Genomic DNA, 23,767 nt, shown 5'->3' with positions numbered 1-23,767 from the left:
GCCCGTCCGTGGCCATCCGTGGGTCGTGGTCATCCGACTTGAGCTTCACACCTTTTTCCGAGTCTTGTCTTGGAGGTGGAGTCTGGCTTGGGCAGTTCGAGAAAAAACGGGGAAGGCACAGTGGATTTAGCCACGGCCTGCAAAATGGGATCTTGTGGTTGGACTTTGGGGCCCCACCCTCCCAACTGGGGAAGAGCCTACAGCCTCTGGCTCCGAGATAGAGGGGCGACCAGATGTCCGATGGATGATCTTTGTTAGAGTTGCTGGGTCGATCAGCCTCATTTCTGCAGTTTTGATGTGACCTCAGAAAGTTGATCAGATCGACCAGCAGCCCAACCCAGCAGATGGGCAACTAGAATTTGGGAGAGGAGAAGGGGGCAAGGCGAGGGGAGAAGGGCGTGGGGGGAGGCCTGCGGCGAGGTGCGAAGGGGAGGGTAGGGGCAGGGGGATGGTGGAACCTGAGGTTTATATAGCAATAGTAATTCTTTTAAGCAAGTATTATAAACAAATAATAATTTATTTACATTTACAAACTATATGAATATAAATAATATAAATTTGTAGAATTATAAGTATAAATTATACTTTATAAATAATAAATCTGCATAAATAGTGATTAGATATAAACAATTATAGTTCTGAAGAGGACGCAGGAGGGGCTTTCGGTCCGCAGAAATTTCTAAATGCCCCTGGGGAGGCTGAGGCAGGCCGACCCCAGTGAATTTTGAAGTCCCCTCTGGGTGGGGCGCTGTCCCGGGAGGCGCTGCGGAGCCTGTCCCCTGCCCGGCAGCTGTCCCTGGCCCAGGGCGCTCCCCCCCAAATTTTCCAAGGCTTCTTTTGGCTTCCAGGGATCTCACGGTTCCACTCATGCGTGCCAGGGAGCCCCGAGGTGGGAATGCGACGCGAGGTGGACACGGACGAGGCCTGGCGTCCTACCTGCCCACTCGCCATCCGGATCCGCTCGGCAGGCTTTTTAGCTAGTTGTCTGGCGACACCTGGCGGCCGCCTTTATATATAGCAAGCTCGACCAGCGGGGCAACGTGGGATTGGGTGGCTGAATGGTAAAAGGGGGATATTCTGTAATGGTGGGGGGCAGGGGGAGTCCTGAGGCTTATAGTAGTAGTAGTAATAATATTCTTTTTGTATTATGTAATTTATAAATATAAATTGTCATAAATACACTAATAATATACAATTATGTAGATACTATAAATGTCATGGTATAAATATATGTAATATATAGATTATATATTTTAATATTTATGTATAAATATTAAATCAGTAATTATAATTATTTGGTCCTTGCTGGGATTCATCATTACTGTAATTATTACCATTATTATAAATAGTAATTGTAGTAGTAGTAGTAATAGTAGCAGCTTTTTTTTTTTAATAACAACACTGAATAAACTGTCTATCAGAGAAAGATGTTCAAGTGACTAGAGATAATAAAGAAGGGTTTCAGTCCGTGGGATTTAAAAAATCCACCCAAGAGCCTGGTGACGCTCTGACCCACAGTCAGTGAAGCAACCAGCTGGGAACTGCATACAGCAACCCTAATGGTCAGGACTGCACTGACGGCTTCCCTCCTTTTTGCCCTTGCTTCGAACTTAGGACCAACAGGGAGAACAAAATAGGCACCCTCTTACCAGTCAGGTAGGATCCCCTCTTCCAGTGATACAGGAGATGGAAATAAATTATTTAGGCAGATAGGACAAACGAGTCCTTGGCAGAACTTCTAACAAAAAACAGCCCAAGAAATCATTTCTTTCTAACAAAGAGCAGCCTGAAAAATGGAGCTGCAAGCATAGATAAGGAAGCTGGAAGCCCGCCTGGGAGGAGGCCTGCAGCCGCACTGATAAAAGGGACTACCTGGGGCCAGGCATGTCCACCATGGGGGGTTCACCTTCCCTAATTTTTTGTTGTTGTTGTTAACACATGCACAGTAAGAAAGAAATAAGCAACATGGAGTAGCTACTCACCTGCATAATAAATAGAAGATTGGTGTGGGGGCATCCAGAGATTCATGCCCTATGCAGATGGCACACCTGGTCCTGTTTTTTTGCACCCGATGTAGATCAGACACTGCTCCCCACTAGCTCATCTATAAAAATCTGCATTTCACTGTGCATCAGCAACCTATTTTTCCGGGACCCCTCTCTGTAGCAGAGAGCTATTCTCTTTCTTTCACCTATTAAATTTCCACTCTTAACCTCACCCTTTGTGTGTCCATGCCCTTGATCTCTGTGGCTGTGAGACAATGAACCTTGGGTGTCACCCCAGACAATGAAGCCACTTCACTAGCAGCTGCCTCTGGCGGCTGGCAGTCCCATCAGGACTCCTCTTCCTCTTTTCCACCACACAGATTTCCCATTCCTCTCCCTGCCTTTGAGTTTCTGCCAAACACTATTGAGCTGCATGAAAGAACCTTCAATGCATATTACAACTGAAAGAAACTGATCTGAAAAGGCTGCATACTGTAAGATTCCAACTCTGTCACATTCTGGAAAAGGCACAACCATGGAGACAGTAAAAAGAGCAGTGGTTGGCAGGGGTTGGGGGAGAGAGGGATGAACAGGCAGAGCACAGGGGATCTGCAGGACTGTGAAACTACTCTGTATGATATGACAGTGGTGGATATGGCATTAGACATCTGTTCAAACCCACAGAATGTACTGAGGACTAAACTGACATTTTTTCTCTCTTGCCCAGATTCCTATCTAAGGGGCCTGGGGAGTCATACCCTAAAAACTAAAATCTCAACAGATGGGCTTTATTTAACCTTATATATAACACAGCTTACTTTCCCACTGGACTCTCGTATAACATCATATGACAGATAAAGAAGGAAATAAAAATATTTTAGCCCAAAATAGGATTTATTTGCATATTTTGAAATGGCCCTGCAAAGCTGTCTCTTGTGGGGAAAATTTGCATCTGTAAAGAATCTCTATTACCATAACTAGCTCTTTTCCCTTCCAGGCCCTCCCAGGCCCTCCCAATCCTCTAGAGATTAGCTGAAAGTCTAGCACCTTTTAAAAGTCTGAATAGGAAACATTGGCCATCTATTGTCTCTAAGGGCGGCCCCCATGAGACTTCATCTACATGGTAAGAACCTTGGTCTCCACAACCCCTTATCTTGACCCAGATACTCCTTTCTATTGATTGCAGGTTTTTAGATAATAACTGTTTCAATCAATTGCCAATCAGAAAATCTTTGAATCCACCTATGACCTGGACGCCTTCCTCCCACTGACCCCCTTCTAGCTGTCCCACCTTTCTGGACTGAATCAATGTGCATCTCACATGTACTGATTAATGTCTCATGTCTCCTTAAAATGTATAAAACCAAACTGTAAAACAACCGCTTTGGGCACATGTTCTCAGGGCCTCTTGAGACTATACCTTGGGTCACTCATATTTGGCTCAGAATAAATCTCTTCAATATATTTTACAGTGTTTGGCTCTTTTCACTGACAATACAACACCAAGAACGACCCTAATGTGAACCACAGACTTTGGGTGAAAATGATGTGTTGGTGTGAGTTTAGCAGTAGTAAGAAATGTGCCCCACTGATGTGGGACATGGACAGTAGGGTAGGCTGTGTGTGTGTGTGTGTGTGTGTGTGCGCGTGGGCTGGTGAGGGGTGCATATGAGAGCTCTCTGCACGCTCAGCTCAATTTTGCTGTATAGGTGTAGAAAAAATCTTACCTCCACCCATCTTAGGTTTATTGCCTTGGCCCCACAAATTTAGACCAATGAAAGCCAGGTTAACAAGAGAAAACAACACATTTATTAATTCATGTGTTGCAAATACACATGGGAGAGCTCAGTGATAATAACTCAAAAAGGCAGTTAGAACTTGGGCTTATTAGCACCCTAATGAGAGAGCAATATATTTGTAGAGAAGTGGAAAGACAAAGGAAGGGGACCTTGAGCTTCTTTGGATAACAAGTTGTGGGAAGGTAGATATATGGGGGAAGCTGACAGATAAGGTTGATTTGGCGTGCTTGTGATGTTGATTTTTCTGGTGCCACCTCTGGGCTGGTAAGAGACATCCTGCCCTTCTGGTAGATGGGGGCAGGGCAGAGAGTTTGTCCTGTGTCTACTTGAACTCAGTTGTCTTCAGCTCAAAATAATCTTTATGTCAGAGTGGCATATTTTGGGATGGCATACTCTAAGCCCCTTCAGCTGTGAATTCAAAACAACTCTGAAAAAGTCAATTAAAAATTATATTCCTATAACATGGCCCTTGCTGCTGGGGCTCAGGACACACCACCCCAAAATATGACAATACAAAACCAGATATGTGAACACAAAATATACTTCTTAGGCAAATTTCGATCTGTTATTCTAAGAAATTGCAGACACAGGAGTAGCTCTGAAAAGCTGCCCTTTTGTGAAAGAAATTTATAACTATAAAATACATCTACATTAGTGAATTATCTGTATCAGGAAGAGGGCTGGTTCCAGACAATTCTATCACCCCAGAGAGTTTTCTCTGCAGCACAAGACACCTTTTATTCACCAGACATTGCCTCCCCTCACCCTCCCAGAACTTGTGCCCATCCCCGGCAAGCCCCAAGCCCCTGTTCCTTTCTGTAACTCAGGACACTATTTAAGCTTCATTCATCTGGCCCTTCTCCTGGTCCATATTTTGTGGGACTCCTGTGCATATAGACGTAATTAAAGTGTTTTCTTCTCCTATTAGCCTGTCTTATGTCAATTTAATTCCTAGCCCAGCCAAAGAACCTAGAAGGGGAAGCCATTTTTCCCTCCACTACCTGCTTTTCAAGATCCCAGTTTGTTGGAACCACTTCAGAGTTAACCCTCTGTAAATACTTGTCAGTCCTCATCTTTTCAACGTTTTCACCTGACATTCACTCTTTATTTCACTCTTATGTCTCCCAGCAGGTTGCTCAAGAAACTCTCCCTTGCTGTGGACACTGCTGACTTCTGTAAAATATATTTACAGGAGGCCATTGGTTTGGACTGAACTTCTGCACTAGGCCCAACAGACTGAGATGGAGCATGGACCCCTATTAGAGGCCTGCTAGGCCTCCTCCAAGCATGGAAACAAAGGAAAATCTTGATTTCTTTCAAGGGAAATTCCAGGTACCTAGCTGGCATTGAGAAGTAAATGAGCCACCTGATAAGCAAGAAGGGAATAACAGCTGCAAGTAATAGCCACTCGAGTAAGTCAGAGCGACAAGGTGTTTTGTCCCCTGTTGAAACTAAAGATTTCATCTTAGCATATGTCCATGAGTGGTTTTTCAGAAACCCGGACCCACCTCAGATGGAAAATACTGACCATCATCACAGAGACCTCAGATGTCAGGGAGATGAGGGCTGCACTCTGACAGCTGCTCTTTGTTGTAAATTTCTTTCTCAGCGGCCTGGAGAGAGTCATGCCCACAGGCCAGAACTTAACATTCCTTTCTGCTGATCCCAAGTTTTAGACAAAGCCTGGCTTCCTTAACCAACTGCAATCAAAGAATCCTGAAGCCGCCTATGACCTGTAAGCCCCTTGTTCAAGAGCTTCCACCTTTTTAGGCCAAACCAGTGTATACCCTCTGTATTGATTTATGGTTTCCCTGTAACTTCTGCATTCCTGAATTATTCCCCTGCCTTTAAAATCCCTTGCTTGTAAGCCATCCAAGAGATTGGGTCTGAAGCATAAGCTGTCCCATTCTCCTTGCTTGGTGTCCTGCAAGTTAACACCCTCCTTTCTCCTGCTGCAAACCTCGGTGTGGGTGTTTGGTTTTACCACACGGGGCAAGCAGACCCAGGTTCATTTCAGTAACAAAACCAGACTGGATTGGAGTTTCTTGCGCTAAAGTTCCACTTTTCCAAACCAAAACTGAGTTGTTGATCTGACCTTCTGAGAAGTCAGGACGCAGAGAGATAAAAGGCAAATCCCCAGCAGGCCAGGTTTAGCCAGCATGATAGGCAGTCCCTCCCCTCTGCTTTAATGTTTACAAGGAAAGTAACTTTGCAACCAATCTGTGTTTTGTTCTCTGTTTCTGCTTCAGCCTTTTCTATCCATAAAGCCCATCTCCCCGACTCTGCTCGGAGGAATGCTCAGTCTGTTTTATGGAATGAAGTGTTGCCTGATTCTAGAATAGCAAATAAAGCCAATTAGGATCTTTAAACTAAATCTGTTGTACTTTTGTCTTTTGACAGTTCCATGATGGAATATCTAATGGCCACTTTCCATTTACCATGTTAAAGGAACAGTCCAGGTAAGTGGCTCCTTTTTGTTTCTGGGGTCCATCTTGCTCCTGGCTCCTGACGCCAATGCTTCTCCTTCTCATCCTGCCTTTCTGGATGCTCCTACCCAAGGTTTGCCAGCGTGCTCACAACCCCTGCTTGGGATTTAAAATCTGAAGTGCATCATAACTCACTCCTGGACTCTGCTATTCTTTTATTGGTATGCCAGAAAAAAAGAACCCCAAGCCCTCTGGGGGACCAAACTGATTTTTAAGGCACTAATTATTAACTCTATTCTTACAACCTCCAGATTTTATCTCCACTCAGAATTATATGTACAGCTACCTAGCTGATTTCCAGACCGAAATGCCTCTTTGACATTACAGATTAAAACTGATCCCACTCTATAGTCTAGGTCATCTTCCTGGACTTGGCTGTGACCTAGACTTACTGTCTAAATAAATGGTGTGACGGCTCACCTAGGGACTCCATTCCAGACTCTAGAAAGAGTTTCTTCAGCCTGTATCTCCCCACATCATAAACAATCCATTACTGAGTCCTGTTCATTCTTCCAATACACCAAAGGCTTCCCTTCACTTCCACAATGACCCCAACTGTTTTGCCACTCGCTCCTGGAAGAACATCTGGATTTGTTTCTGGCTTTTGGCTATGAGGAATAAGCCTGCTGAGAACATTCAGCTCCAGGATTTTGTGTGAATGTAAGTGCTTTAGTGGTAGGGCGGGAACCTGAAGGCCATCCCTGGGTTGGGTGATTCTCTAGAGGGACCCAGAGAACTCCACCAAGCTGACCTAAGCCCTTGAAAGTCAAACAGATTACTGCATGTCCCAATGCCTGCACTATAGCTCACTTGTTGGAATAAACTGCCCAAGAAAAATGGGGGTACGTGGTTACATTATCAGAGGCATCCCAGGTGGATCCTGGAGACATGGACAGTACCCATAGTCACGAAGCTGACAGCTGGAAGAAGCCTGTCTGGTTCAACCCCTGTCTGGCATATTCCTTCCTTCTCCATCCTCACTTTCTACCCCTCACAGGGACAGAATTTACAGCTTACCAAGCCAGGCCATTGCACTTTTGGACAATTCTACTAAATGGATTTTCCTCATGCCATCGCATAACTGCTACCTGCCACCAGAACCTTAGAAATACATGGTTTTCCATCAAGCACTCATGGAACATGTCACTGTGGGCACTTCTAGGGGGGATTCATGATGGATCCTTCATGATCAACTAAATGTAAAACAAACTCCCAGGTAACAGAACCATTTCAGCTATTAAATAAAATCATCTGTATTAACCTAGTTTAATTATGAGGGACATCTCTCCCAACATTATATATATATATATATATTTTTTTTTTCTTTTTCTGAGACAGGGTCTCACTCTGTCACCCAGGCTGGAATGCAGTGGTGCCATCACAGCTCACTGCAGCCTCAACCTTCCAGGGCTCAAGCAATCTTCCCACCGCAGCTTCCTGACTAGCTGGGACTATAGATGAATGCAACTATGCCCGGCTAATTTTTTAAAAACTTTTTGCAGGAGCAGGGTTTTGCCATGTTGCCCAGGCTGGTCTCCAACTCCAGTGCTCAAGCAATTTGCCTGCCTTGGCCTTCCAAAGTATTGAAATTACAGAATAAGCCACTGTGCCTCCAACATAATCATATTTTTTTTTAAAGAATAGTTGGTATTTGGGGGCCGGGTATGGTGGCTTACACCTGTAATCCCAGAACTTTGGGAGGCAGAGGCAGGTGGATCACTTCAGGTCAGCAGTTCGAGACCAGCCTGGCCAACATGGTGAAACCCATCTCTACTAAAAGTACAAAAATTAGCCAGGTGTGGCGCACACCTGTAGTCCCAGCTACTCGGGAGGCTGAGGCAAGTGGATTGCTTGAACCCGGGAGTCAGAAGTTGCAGTGAGTGGAGATTGTGCCACTGCATTCCAGCCTGGGTGACAGAGCAAGACTCCATAAAAGAAAAATAGTTGGTATTTACACCTTTCTTTCTGAAAATCATTGATAGTGGCCACATTCATCTGTTGAGGTTTTATATGAAAACAAAACCTTATACCATTGTGTGGGGAGAGGTGCTAACTGTCCTCTTTGTGGTGGGGTGAATATAGCTTCAGCACACACAGCAGCTGTTTTGGGTTCTCAAGAAGGGAGGCCCAAAGTAGTTCAATCGTAACCTATTACGATTTCTCTCAGAAACGCAGCCCAGCTGCTCCCTTCCCTCAGGGGAGTTTGTGACCTTGCTACTCACAGCGTGGTCCATGAACCAGCAGCACTGGGGTCACCTGAAGCTTGTGTGAAATGTGGCATCCCAGGCCTGCTGCACCACGTGCATCAAAAGCACACATATTCTTCCTTTTGCTGAGAGGGAGGAGGGACGGCAGCACAGGAGCAAAGCCATCACTGTGACTGCCGTTAGGGACAGTGCCAGAGCACCCAGCCCCAAGCCCCACCACCACCACCCCATTTGCTTAATTACAGAATTTATTGGAAATTAAAAATCCCTGCTCCCTAAATACCCACCCTCTCCTCTGGCTTTCTTTTTAGCTGAGGTGGCTGTTCTGGCCTCTTCTTTCACTCATTCCTGGCAGCACAGCAATCCCTGCAAGTTACTCAGACCCTCAGGACTCCTCATTCAAGTGTAGTGGAGGACGATGCAGATGGCAGGGAAAACCAAAGAAAGCTCAGGTGGCCCATCATGGCTGCCATCAGTGGAAGAATGTCTGTATTTAACACTGAACCTTAGTAATGACATGCTCTCTCCTTGTCCCGGACCTTCATTTTAAAATAGAGCATTCAGGTGGGAGCGGAACCACAGGGGCACTTCGATCCTGAACCTGCTCTGGGCGGGCGGTGGCTCTAGCCTTTGGGATTTTGTCTTCATTTACTTTTTTTTGAGATGGAATCTTGCTCTGTCACCCAGGCTGGAGTGCAGTGGCATAATCTCGGCTCACTGCAACCTCCATCTCCTGGGTTCAAGCAATTCTCCTGCCTCAGCCTCCTGAGTAGCTGGGATTACAGGTGCACGCCACCATGTCCAGCCTTTTGTATTTTTTACATACAAATCTCCTGAAGTGTTGGGATTACAGGCATGAGCCACCATGCCTGGCCTGTCCTCATTTATTTAAAGAGCAGTTACTCATCCCCAGTTCCCCATAGATAGTGGCCAACTTCTTTGAAATCCAGAGACATTTTATAATGCTCAACTCTTTTTTCACCAATTCTGTTTCTAAAATAAGTGTCACTCAGGATGGATGTGCTTTTAGAGAAACACTGTGACAAAGACCGTTTGCTCCAGAGGAAGGACCAGCAGTGGCCCCAGGCTGTGGCTCCAGCATCACTTAAGACAGTGTGAACATTTGGACACAATTAAAAAGAGGACACTTAATCAAAGAGCACATTTACCAAGTCAAGGGGCAGGAAAGCAGGGAGGCGGGAGGTGCGGGACCCCACGTGGGACAGGCAGCTGTGTGTTGTTGATACCGCCTTCCTGCCATGGCTTTCCTACACCAGCAGAGAGAAAGCCCATTTCTGCTCTCTGCTGCAAGGCTCTCTGGATGGAAGGTCTAGTTCCACAGGAAAGTGATCCTGGTGGCTGAGGCGTGGCTGTGCACAGCCTGGATGGCTCAGCCTGTGGCCGGCAGGCACCCAGGGCCCCTGGTGGAGGTCTCACCTGCTTGGGATGGACTCAGCTCCCAGGCTGCAGCCGCCACTGCCATTTCAAAGGTGAGAAGGAACTGTCTGTGTGGACCTCTCATCCTGCACAGTGAGGGAGGCGGGAGCTGGGTGGTGCAGGGAATTAGGAAAGGCAAACCTGGGACCTGCTATGCCCTGCAGTGCCGTTTCCAGAGGAGAGCAGCCCGGGGTGGCAGACGTTTGCATTTGGATGTTAGAAATGCTCTTCCCGGCCGGGCATGGTGGCTCACAGCTGTAACCCCAGCACTTTGGGAGGCCGTGGCGGACAGATCACGAGGTCAGGAGATGGAGACCATCCTGGCTAACACGGTGAAACCCCGTCTCTACTAAAAATACAAAAAATTAGCCAGGCGTGGTGGCGGGTGCTGTAGTGCCAGCTACTCTGGAGGCTGAGGTAGGAGAATGGCGAGAACCTGGGAGGCGGAGCTTGCAGTGAGCCGAGATCGTGCCACTGCACTCCAGCCTGGGTGACAGAGCAAGACTCTGTTTCAAAAAAAAAAAAAAAGGAAATGCTCTTCCTGACTTTTCACAGCTGACTGAAGCACCCGGTTCTTGGCCTGTGTCTTTTCCTCACCTGTATATATTCAACTATATTCAATCAACAAGCTTAACATTGAGAATCAAGAGAAGCCCAGGACCTGGGGAGCCCGGGACCCCCTTCAGCATCCACTGTGCTTGGGATGGGGCTCCCAACCCCGCCTCAAGTCACCTGTTGTTCTCCTGCCCCAAAGGATCTGGCACACCAAGCGATGCTTCCATTTGGCCACTGCCTTTATGGGAAGGGACAGTGGTCTCTCCTTGGTGCCAGTGTTAGAAGGAAGAATTGGTGCTCACTCGGCCCTGCTGTGTGTGGGAGTCTCCTCTGCACCCCGCCCTATCTTGTCACTCAGCACCACTGGGTTGAGCAATACCAGACTTTGTTTCCAGGCTTTGTTTCTTGGCCCTTGACAATAAACAGAACAGTCTCCCTCAGCCTTTCACACCACATAGACCCCTCAGGATGAATTGCTCGAGCAGCTCCTGCTGATGCTGGGCCTTGGGAAGAGAGGGCCAGTGGGGAGGGCCTGCCCCTGAGCTGAGAGGTCCCTTTATAAAGGCAAGTCCGAGCCCCAGAGATTTGGGGGTCAGCAGGGGAGACAGCAGGGCTGAAGGCGTAGAGGGGGCACCCTGCACTTTATATCTGGGGCAATTCAACAACAAAGGTGCCAGGTATGTGGACACACACCTAGAGGAAGAGTGCTGTGCACCCTCAAAGCCTGGTCTGAGGCTCAGCAAACCAGCCCTTCTGGGAAGCTTGTTAGAAAGTCCAACTCTCAAGTCCCTCCCCACCCCTGGTGCCCCAGAACCTTCAGTCTGACCTAGCCCTGGGTGACTCCCCTGCTCCTGAGGTCTGGGACGAGCTGCCTGCAGCACTGGCTCTCAATCTGCCTGATTGTCAGCACCACCTGGAGAGCCAGAGAAGTTCTGAAAAGACAGATCTCTGGGTGCTTCCATCCCTGGGATTGTGACTCAGTAAGTAAGGGGTGAAGCACAATAATTCATATCTATGTTTTTAAAGCTCCCCCAGAGTTCTGGATGCTTAGCCAGCCTGGGGACCCTCTCTCGGCTCTTCGGGTATCTTACAGGTAAAAAAGATGTCATTGTAAGCTTTTATCCTTGGAAACATATTCATTCCAAACATATCAAAAGAACTTACTAGGCCGTGTGCAGTGGCTTATGACTGTAATCCCAGAGCTTTGGGAGACCCAGGTGGGCGGATCACTTGAGCCCAGGAGTTTGAGAACAGCCTTGACCTCCTTGACTTCTAGGGAGTTTATGAGGGACCTGGAGGCTGTCAGAGTGGTTTTTTGTTCCCCTTTGTGTACAGTTTTGAGTTCATTGTGTATGTATTATGATTTGGAATAGGATCATATAAATATTTCAGGTCCTAAAATAGCTGTGACAGTGTCACTAACCTGCCCCTGAGCTGAACATCCACACCCCCACTGCCATTTATTCTTCCAGTCATGTGAGGGAGGATGGGAGTCTGTGTGAATGTCTTTCTCACTCGCGTTCAAAGATCATATCTACCTGTCTCATCTGTCAAGAGTGTAGAGTTTGTTGTGATGGTGTATTCAAAATAGACGAAACGTGTGGTCATTGTACTTGGCAAACAGCTTTTCACATCAGGATGCTTCTGCCCCCGGCTCAGGGCTGGTCCAACTTTGTGAGGAATGCGGCTGCGTGCAGGTGTCCAGTCTGCCACCCTCAGCCCCGCACCTGCAGTGTTAGAAAAGCCATGCTGTGGGCACCCAGCGCCGGTGACATGGGGAATGTGGAATAATGAATACTTAATTCACATGTGCTTATAGAAAAAATTTTATACAATAAAAATAACCAATTGTGAGATTTACATCTTTTTCTGTCACTATATATAAAAGGAATCAAGAATTTTCATGCAGCTTCCAGGTATTCTTGAGACTGGTATATCGTTTCTTTTTGAAAAGTGCATTATTGCATAAAAACACCTAGATAAACATATTTTTGTGTATTTATAAGCATATTTTAGCTCAAAAATATCAATAGTATACACAATTTCAGCACAGTTTGGGAAATGCTGATGTATATGATAATAATGTGTTGTGTGGGATGATTTAAAATTATATCAGGCTATTAGGAGCCCAATATAGTGATCCAAATTGAGATCATCTTGTCTAGTATTCTTTAAAATGGCAAAACATCAAATCTAGAAAATAGATAAGAAATGAATTTTAAGATAAAAGTACAACTGATTTTCTATTTTTACAAAAATCATTATTGATTTTCAAAAATATATTTTAGAATTCAAGCTGTTAATTTAAAAAGTGCTTATTTAATAATATAGTGAACAAAACTGGCTATAAGAAAAAATGCCTCGTCTTGCTGTCCCCAAATCTTGCAGCTTTTCAAAGTTTCAGAATTTTGTAAAATATTTTGAATAGCCCAGACTTTCTGAAAATGGGTGTAGCCTTTCAAAGTATTAGAATTGAGAAGCTTTTAAATGCCAATCTTATTTTATAAAGTGTTGACTTTTCACTGTAGACTAATAGTGAACAGTTTGTAAAGAAATGTAAATAAAAAATGTAAATAAATAAAATAGGCTTATTAGTTTTCAAAAAATTTATTTAAAAGGACGGGGCAATGTTGATTGGAGTAAGGAAATATTTGAAAATGTGTTTTGTGAAAGAAATCAACACACACCAACACACACGCGTGCCTCAAAAGCGAAACTCCAACAATGCAGCTGTTGTTCCTTTGCAGCAATATTTATCTCACCTTGAGTGAGTGAGGGCCATGCTGCTTGAAAGTGTAATAACTTAAACACCTTGCCTATGTCTGTGATTAAAAACTAAGCTCTACTCAGCTCATGTAATGCCCCTGACCTCCACCAGAGAGATTCTTGGTTATTCCTTGGGGGCAAATATGTCCATGGATCAGTGGATCAGGGACTGTTGAATCAGATATGTGTCCCTCTCTACATGTCATGGTTTGTAGAGATCAAAAATTTCCCTGAAAACACCCAGGTTTATGAAGCCAGGTGATCAGCCAGCTCTGAGGCCTAACTAGGGAGGCCAGAATCCTGCTCCCAGGACAGGGCTGGGATGGGGACATCTGTGGTGATGTCATCTCCAGCTGTGAGCTCCAGAGCAATGCTGTCTGGGATGAGGGTCTGGGGCATCCTGAGCTCCTGGAGAAAACTGGGTGCAGTTAAGAGCTCTATGAAGATTGTATGTGGTGGCAACGCTGCTGGGATAACCCATGGGTAGCCTAGAGAAGAAGTACTGTTTCCCACTGCAGGTGAACGTGAATTAAGGAAGAGAGGCTATTGAAATAGGCACTGAACAGAACATTATAGCCGAATCTATAACAGCAAAATATTTACCAGTTGTTGATTGGATGGGGTCAGTAAGTTCCATAATACTGGGTGTTGGGTATGGGGTCTTAATGAAAGGATTACAATGTTAAGGTTGTAGTAATCCACCGTGAAGCACCATTTATTTTTTTCCAGGCTTAAGCACAGGCAAGACTGAGCTGTCAAATGGAGAAGCAGTAGAGAGAATCACCCTTTTATTAATTAGGTTTTATATATTAAGTTTTAAACTTGAAGGTCCTGTACATCTGAATTGTGTCTCTCCCAAAATTACATACTGAAACCCTTACCCCAGTACCTCAGAATGTGTCTGAATTTACAGATACAGCCTTTAAAGGGTGTGGTTAAGTTCAAGTGAGACCATTAAGGTGGGCCCTAATCCAACATGACAGGTGTCGCTATAAAAGAAGAAATTTGGAGACATAAAGAGACCTCAGTGCTGGGTGTGCTCATAGGAAAGGTCATTTCAGGTCGGGAGAGAGGCCTCAGAGAAACCAAATACCCCATACCTTGATCTTGGAATTCCAGCCTCCAGAACAGTGAGAAAATAAATTTCTAATGTTAAAGTCACCCAGTGTCTGGTAGCCCTAGCAGACTAACACTTCTTGCTATAACTTACGTAGAGTCATATTAACTATTTTAACTGGGGACATGCAAGGTCCAACTTGTCTCATAGTTATAGCAATATTAACTATTTTTATTGGGGACCCCCAAGGTCCAAGCCAATTTGTAAGTGCCAAAGACTTAATTGAATCATATCTATTATTCATTGTGTTAGAGCATGTTTTAGGGCAATGAGTATTATGCCTATGCAAAATTTAGGCAAAGCTACAGTTAAAATAAAGCATGGCTATTTTTCCCCTATAGTTATTTTGCCAGGATTACAGGCATTGCAGTGTTTACATTTACTGAGATTCGCAGGTACAACTGTAACTTGAGTCCCAGCATTGACTAAGTTCATGAAGCTTTGTCAATTGGTGCATTTTAACATTTGTTAATCTGAAGCCCATGCTGCACAGGCACAAAAGCCAATCACGGCCCCTTTTATCTCTTTGTCATATAAATCCTTATAGTAAATTTTGTGTTTCCAATTGGGTCAAGTTATGGACCTTTGTTTTATTACATATTTATGGTACTGGGAAGGGGCACTGTTCCAGGCCCCAACAGAGAATTCTTGGATCTCGTGCAAGAAAGAATTCGAGACAAATCCATAAAGTGAAAGCAAGTTTATTAGAGAAAGTAAAGGAATAAGACAATGGCCACTCCAGTGGCCAAGCACGGAGGCTCATGCCTGTAATCCCAGCACTTTGGGAGGCCGAGGAGGTGGACGGATCACCTGAGGTCGGGAGTTTGAGATCAGCCTGATCAACATAGAGAAACCCTGTCTCTACCAAAAATATTAAAATTAGCTGGGTGTGGTGGCGGGCACCTGTATTCCCAGCTACTCAGGAGTCTGAGGCAGGAGAATCACTTGAACCCAGGAGATGGAGGTTGCAGTGAGCTGAGATCGCATCATTGCACTCCAGCCTGGGCAACAAGAGTGAAACTCTGTCATCATCATCATCATCATCATCATCATCATCATCATCATAATAAAAGAATGGCCACTCCATAGGCAGAGCAGTGGAATGGGGTGCTCAACTGCTTGCACTTATTGTTACTTTTTGATTATATACTAAACAAGCAGTGGATTATCCATGAGTTTTCCAGGAAAGGTGTGGGCAATTCCTGGAATTGAGGGTTCCTCCCCCTTTTAGACCGTATAGGATAACTTCCTGACGTTGCCATGGCATTCATAAACTCTCATGGTGCTGGTGAGAGTGTCTTTTAGCATGCTAATGCATCATAATTAGCGTGTAATGAGCAATGAGGACAACCAGATGCCACTTTCATCACCATCTTGGTTGTGGCTGGCTTCTTTACCGCAACCTGTTTTATCAGCAAGGTCTTTGTGACCCGTATCTTGAGCTGACCTACTATCTCATCCTGTGACTTAGAACGCCTACTTTCCTGGGAATGCAGCCCAGTAGGTCTCAGCCTTATTCAAGATTCTCCAGGCTTGAGGATGGAGCCTTATTTACCCAGCCCCTATTCAAGATGGAGTTACTCTGGTTCAAAAACCTCTGGCATTTGTATTAAAATATATGGAATATATGAAACATTACATTTAGGTAATTTTCAATATTCATTTTATTTTCATCCCTGGTGTCTAGGCCTGCCCTCTCCCCCATTTCTGGGCTTCTGGCTGCCCAAAGCCAAGGTTTTGAGTTACCATCTCTGGCTGACAACTCAAAGTGTGGACCTTCTAGGGGGCTTGTAGGAAGCAGGGTGTGGGGTGGGGATCACAGGCAGCCCAGCCTCTTTCCCAGGCTCTCCAATCCCCTCTAAGTGGGTGGGATTTACCCTTGGAACCTAGACACTCCCTTTCCGGTTGCACACACCCCCGCCTGCTGTTTCCTCTAGAAATGCAAAACTCCATCACTGCACACTCCTAGATCCCTGCCGCAGAAGAAATCTTTGAAAAATGAAGTGGCTTCCTTTCAGGACAATATCACCATTTATAGTTTCCTGCTATTTACATCATATACAATTTTATCTGAGTTGGGCAGAGTGCAAATGACACTAAAAACCAATGCAAAAGAGAAGCAATCACAAGATTTTTATCACAGTATCAACCAAAATGCTCAATCTTACATGAAAGAGATATTTTCCCACTTTGTTCTTTCATAATTGTGATTTCTTTCCCTCTGGGTGTATATGTCACACATTTGTATGCATTTTCAAATGGGCTACAATTTGTAATTCCAACTTGGCTTGAAAATGCAATTCCATATCTAGACATGTAGTTAGGTAATATTTTTCAGGAAATAGAATATATTTACTATCTGTATCCAGTGATTTCACCCATGTTCATTCATGGGCACTCCTGCTACCTTGTGGGGGAAACCAAAAGGGATCAGGGCAAGTGGTGCCCTCAAAGGAGAGACAAGCTCCAATTATTAAAATATTTCAAATCCTCAGGTCTTTGCATACAAAATAATTTAGGACATAATTACTTTTTAGTTTAAATAGCCAAACTTTTTACTTGTGTTATTTTTTAAAACTAAATTTTATTGAGGTATTGATATGAAAAAGAGACAGGGAAATACTGCATAGAAGAGGGTGGCTCCCCAGCAAAAGCCCCACCCTCAAGCCTGGAGACCCATGGCCCTAACTGGGAAGAGGCATTTCTATTTTCGTACCCAAAAAGTTGCCCTTTGGCCCACCACACCCCCATATCCTGTACCCATATAAACCCCAAACCCCAGGCTCCAGGAGCAGATGAAGAGATGAAGAGATGAAGAGAAAAGCAGACAAACAGCAGAATGGTGCGGCAGAGAAAGCAGGAAGATGAGGAACACCTGAATGCTGAGAGGAGTTTAGCTGGGGGTGGTCAGAGAGGATTTTGGCTGCTGGATGGCCAAACTCCAGGGGAAGATCATCTTCCCACTCCATCCCCCTTTCCAGCTCCCCATCCATCCCTACAAAGAGCCACTTCTACCCCTCAAAGAAACCCCTGCATTTATCCTTCATGTCTGTGTGTGATCTGATTCTTCCAGGATGCTGGACAAGAGCTTGGGATACAGAAAGCTGCCACAATGACCCTCTGCTTTTGCAGAAAGGCTGAGGGTCCACTGAGCTGGTTAACACTCAAGCCATCCACAGATGCCAAGGCTAAAAGAGCACACTGTAGCACACACCCACTTGGGCTCCTGCACCTGTCCCTGTGCGTGATCCCCCTCCCGTAAGGGGTTTGAATAGGCAGAGAGCCACACTACCTTGTCACACGTCCTGTGAGGGGGGCCAGAAAACTCTCCTGTCTCAGTGTAATTTGTGTTTACTAAAATTAAAATGCAGTTTGATGAGTTATGAGTTGTTTTAACCTTATTTTTATAGCAAAATTTATTAAATATACAATAAAAATATGTTTAAGAGGCACAGTTTGACTATAAGCATCTTAGTACATGGAATGGTTAACAGTTGTTAAAATCTCAGTATCATCAAATTGGGAAAATATCCAGTGTGACTGAATAGGAGCAATACCAAATTCTAGAATATTTGTTAAATATTTTATTACTCATTAGAAATCGAGGTATCCCAATGTGAAATCAGTGTGACCTAAAGCAAGCAACTCACGTCACCTTGGAATCATGATTTCTTCTTCAGGAGAGATAAGGGGATTAGACTAAAAGATGTCTTAGGTCCCTACAGTTCAAAAGTGCTACGACTACCAGTCCATGCCCGCAGAACACCAACTCCTGCCCCTCCCTCTTGGAAACCCTCCTCCTGCACCTCCCACACCCTCCTGCTTTTCCTCCTGCTCTTCCACACCCTCCTGCTTTTCCTGCTGCTCTTTCCTGATCTCCAGCGGCCTCTTCCTAAATGCTGGCGTTCCCCAGGCTTTACCCTTGGGCCTCTGATCCTGCACTGCCTGCTCTTCACAGCTGCAGCAGCTGCCTGCCTGCTCATAACTTCCAGGTCTGTATGTTGCGGCCCCACGTCCTGGCCCCAGCATCCCGGAAGCACATCAGACGGCTGCTGGACATTTGTCCATGGATGTCCACAGGCACATCCAACTCCCCATGCCCAGATTCCCCTCCCTCACACCTCAAATGCTGCTTCTTTTCCCATTTTCTTTATTTCAATAAAAAGCACCCGCACTCATTTTAACCTCAAAATCACTGAGTGATTTAATATTCCTATGGCATAGTAATCTATGTATTGGACATGAGAAAATGGACGCTTAGGAAAGTGAAGGAACATGTCTAAGGCTACACAGCCAGTCAGTGGTGGAGTCTGGATTTGAACTCAGGTGTGTCTGACTTGAAGGTTAGGGCCCCGAACCCTGTCATCCACCCTCATGTGCCTCAGGCGGGAACGTGGGTGCTGTCCTGGATGCTTCCTCCCTGTCACCATGCACGGCCACTCTGCCAGGACTCACAGTCACACAGGGCTCTCGGATCAGCCCCTCGGACCTCTGGCCCAGCTTGGTCAATCCACCCTCATCCTTGCTTCACCCCTAACACAGCCATCTTCCAGCCAGTCTTCCATCTTCCTCTCTTCAAGCCATACTTCACATTGAGAAGAGGTGCTTTTGCTACGGTACAGGTGACACCACTCCCTGGCTTACAAGGTGCTGGTGGCAACCAGAAGCTCCCGGGATAGGAGCAAACATCGCACTCACAACAGCCTCTGTCTGCAGCTCCAGCATGGGGGTGGTCCTCACTAGCCACTATTTCATATTTGTGAACTTGTCTGCTTGTTAAAATGTACTTTTAACCCCCAAATCAATACTCGTGTGGCTTTCACAGTCACAGGAAAACATGTGCAGAGCAGGGCAACAATTTGAGCCATCGGCCTCCCAGCGGAGGCCATGCAGGGCCCCATGCTGCCTTCCTGTTCCTACTCTCAACCTGCAAACCAGTCTTCTCATGGTCTATATAGTACCACTTTTTTTGCAGTTTTGAGCTTGTTGTTGGAGATTTCACTGTTTGAAACGGCCTCTAAGCATAATGCTGAAGCGCTGTCTAGTGTCCTTATGAGCAAGAAGGCTGTGATGTGCCTTACAGAGAAAACGCTTGTTAGCCAAGCTTGGTTCAGGTGTGGGTTCTAGTGCTGCAAATTGTGAGTTCAACGCTAATGACAAGCACTACAGTGCATCCAGAAAGAGGAAGGGGAGCTTCACCAACCTGTACACGAGGCTGCTCTGGAAAGTGCAAAACTGACACCACTGGTGTGTGGCAAAACCATGGAAAAGCAGCTACATTTGTGACTTCATGAGATGATGACCAATGAAAGCACAGCGGGCAGCACTGTTGTGAGGAGAGCCAAAAAGCGGCCTTAGCTAATGCTGCCTGGCTGGCACCTTTCAAAAGGCAGCATGGCATGGAAAGTGTTAGCTTTTCAGGAGCGGCAGCTCTGTATGTCAGGAAGTACTCTATGGGAAAAGGGTATGTGGAGAGCAGTTTTCAACACTGATGGGACTGGCTTGTTTTACAGGGATGTTGGAAAATGAAGCCACGGAACATGAACGGTGCCTTGGCAGTTGAAAATATTGCAACCAGAGGCTTGTAGGAACCTTACCCTGTGTTTCCCAGAAGCAATACTTCAGGACCCGGAGGCAAGTTTGCAGAACATCACCACAGCAGATCACCAGATAGGCCGCGCTCCTCACTCTCCTGCCGCGACGGCTGCAGCTCACTGAACCACAATTGCCTGAAGATGCCTTTCCTAGGTGCCCTCTCCCATCCGTCTCATCACCGACGCTCATCCCTTAAACCTCAGCCCCAGTCATCCACAGGATATGTCTCTGGACCCTGCCTCCAGGGCACTGAGAGGTTTCTTATATAGCACTTTTATTTTATTTTTAAATTTGATATACAGTACCCACACCATATTTGATTGACACTATGTTTCTATGTTATGGTATCTAGCACAGTGCCTGACTCATAGAGAGGAGCAGAAAATATTTGTTGAAAGAAGCATAAAGTTTAACAGTATTCATTCAATTTATTCAATCTTCCTAAATGAAGTTTCTTGGGCCTTACATTTTTAATTGATAAAATAGTCTTAAATTAACATACAAATAATAGCTGTTCCCTGAAATAATCTAGAGAAGCCCTGTTCCCTCTCTTTTTGAGCTACCTATAATAACATTCTGCTGAGCCAACATGGAGCAGTTCTCCCGGCACATTCTGCTTGGGGAAACCATGGCAGTGACTGTCATTAATGGGAGTCACAGAGCCCCTCCAGCCTCTAGACTATGCTGCCAAGTCTGTATGGTGAAGGCCCTGAGTCACCACAACACTGAAATTGTTTGAGGTGCTCTGGACACAGGAAACACTGCCTGGCCATGGAGAACTCTAGCGGAGGAGAGGTGAGGATTACCCCTGGCCATGGAGCACCCTAGTGGAGGAGAGGTGAGGATTACCCCTGGCCATGGAGCACTCTAGTGGAGGAGAGGTGAGGATTACCCCTGGCCATGGAGCACTCTAGCAGAGGAGAGGTGAGGATTACTCCTGGCCATGGAGCACTCTAGCAGAGGAGAAGTGAGGATTACCCCTGGCCATGGAGCACTCTAGCGGAGGAGAGGTGAGGATTACCCCTGGCCATGGAGCACTCTAGCAGAGGAGAGGTAAGGATTATTCCTGGCCATGGAGCACTCTAGCAGAGAAGTGAGGATTACCCCGGCCATGGAGCTCTCTAGTGGAGGGGAGGTAACGGATTACCTCCTGGATCACGGCCATATGAAACAGAAAGGTGTGGGGCTCTAGTAAACCACCAAGTTAACTGAAACTGGGAAAGAGCCAGGTTGGCAGAACATGGACCTAACCCAGTCTGCAACCCTTTTGTGTGAAAAACCACAGCCGTTATCTTGCAACTTCAGAAATGAAAAGGCGTGTGGGTTACAAGACAGCTAAAAGCAGCAGGGCGTTTCCCTCAGGCACCAGAAGAGGAAAGCCCTGGCAGTTAAAATTATTCCAACATATTCTTAGCATATAGCACAAGCTCACCGGCACATAGCCCTGTCCAGCACAACCTTAGAAAACTTCCCTCCAGCCCTTTATCTTTGCAGACAGCCCCTTCTCTGCTGTGCTGCATGTTGCATTCTTGCAATGTATTTTCATAGTTTCTGTAATAAATTTGCCTTTCTTTACTCACAGTTGTCTTGGTAAATACCTTTACTACCCACGACAACCCTGGCCCCAGCAGTCGCACCCACGACAAAAGGGGCCCATGAGGAACTCTGCCGGGTGATGTCTGCAATACAGAGCCCAGGCTCTAACCGGAGGCAGCCAAGCTCCAGCCATTCCATCTTGAACTTCTACCATAAGAGGAGCAACCCAGGACATCAGTAGCCTGGGAAGGAGAGAACGGCATTGTCCACAGGGACCTAAAGCCAGAACACCTGTTTCTGGCTGCTTGACCTGAACATCAAGGTTGCAGACTCTGGCTTCAGTAACTGTTGGCAACAAGCTGAACACCCTCTGGGGCAGCCCCCTTGTGCTATCTGGGAATTCTCCTAAGGCCATAGGCACATTGGTCCACAGTGGTGCTGTGGAACCTGAAGTCACCCTCTGTAGCCTGGACACTGGGTCCCTGCCTTTTAACGGACACAACTTCAGGAAGCTGCAGCAATGGATACTGACAGGAATGAAACACAACATCTCTTACATATGTGTGGAGGGTGAAAACCCACTGAAAACATTTCTCATCCTCGACTCCAGCAAGAGGGGCACCTCAGAAAAACCCACAAGGGCCCCATGGAGGAACACCAGCAGAATTTTAGCATGAGAAGGAACCAGAGCCACCCGGACGCTGAGCTCTCCCTAACTCCAAGAGTCCTGGCAAATTGAGCTCATGTTGTCCATGACTTGCGAGTGAGACTGAATCCAGGATTCGCTGATGGGCCACCGAATTGAACCTGGGCTGTATGCAAACATCCCAGCGTGGATGGCTCCAGCATCACAGTGAATCCCCTGCCTTCAGCTGATGCCACCACCATCTGCAATCCTTTCCCTTTCTGCATGACACAGCTTAGGGTCTCTGCAAATCCAAAGCTGAGGTTTCAGCCATTCCCACCTTCAATTCCTCCTGGAAGAGCAGCAGCCCGGAAAATCGGTAGCCTGGGGAGGACCAGGGTCAGGGCAGAAGCCACAAGGACAGCCAAGGTGCCTGCCAGTCCCTACCTAACCTGGAAATGAAAACCACCACTTCCAGAACAGCCCCCAGTGTGGCTCTGTGGCGCCCCCATGGCAGCAGCAGCAGTGCAAGCACCATAAGAAGCCAGTGGCTGCCAGGGCGCGTCCTCCAAGGAAACATCCTCCCCAGGCAGCTCCATCTGGTGCCACACTAGCAGAATTTGCCTGCAGGCATGACCTCAGCCACTCCCTCCTACCAACACCCATGCTTCAGGCAAGTCCAAAAGACCCGGCATGAGCTCAAAGGAGAGTGGGGGTGAAGAAGCCTCACAGGGTGGACAGATGAGGGCCAGGAATAAAATGAAGGATGTGTGTGTGGGTGTGGGGGGTCAAGTGCATCCTGGTGCTTTCCACGGAGCATGCAGACCTGAGTTCCACAGAGCACGCAGGCCCTGAGTACCACAGAGCACAAGGACTCTGAGTTCCATGAATCACACACACCCCAAGTTCGATGGAGCACAAAGGCCCTGAGTTCCATGGAGCCAGGAGACTCCAAGTTCCACAGAGCAAGAAGACTTTGAGTTCCATGGAAAATGAAGACCCTGAGTTCCATGCAAAACGAAGACCCTGAGTTCCACAGAGCATGCAGACTGCGGAGTTCAATGAAGCTCAATGAGATGATGCAGGAGATCGGCAAGGAGTGGGACACAAAGAGCTGCTCTGTGTGCACAGCATGTTTGGTCTTGGGGGCCTTTGGCTGTGGAGGTTGAAGGTGCATAAAATGCAGAGGCATTTGCTCAACAGGTTTTCAAAGAAGAGGGCATGCAGCACTTCTGCACACTCAAAAGCATGCTGGACGGAAGGTTAAATGACAGCCTGTAGCTGGCTGGGCAACCAGAGGAGAGGCTGGTTGGCCTGTGCCTACCTGGGCAAACTTCAGAGACGATGATTTTTTCTGGAGCACTTCTCCCCTTCTCTTCTGGGGTGCTTCTCTTGTCTTTTCTTTCATGTTTATGGGGCAGGGGTGATGATTCTGTAGAAATAAAGATAAGAAAACTTAATGGCCAGGCATTTAACATCTTATTTTCTGAGCTTCTGCTAATGATGGGTTGTGATTACTCACTTGAGTGGTTCTCATCAGGTTCATCTTAGAGAACACAGGATCATCATTTCCTAGAGCAGGTTGCATAACAATGATATTAACACCAACAGGCACCACCACACGTGGTTCACTTTTAAATTTATTTTGTAGAGATGAGG

General features: G+C 46.2%; 1 pseudogene; it reads right to left on the bottom strand.

Moving 5' to 3' along the window:
• Positions 1–2,019: 2,019 nt before the first annotated feature.
• The window catches only part of LOC129051263 (putative uncharacterized protein LINC02693), a 37,589-nt pseudogene continuing 15,841 nt past the window's right edge, over positions 2,020–23,767 (bottom strand).

The sequence above is a fragment of the Pongo abelii genome, chromosome 19 (assembly GCF_028885655.2).
Source record: "Pongo abelii isolate AG06213 chromosome 19, NHGRI_mPonAbe1-v2.0_pri, whole genome shotgun sequence".
NCBI classification, from domain to species: Eukaryota; Metazoa; Chordata; class Mammalia; order Primates; family Hominidae; genus Pongo; species Pongo abelii.
The sequence above is the reverse complement of the archived record's forward strand: the minus strand, read 5'-3'. Positions and strand labels throughout refer to the sequence as shown.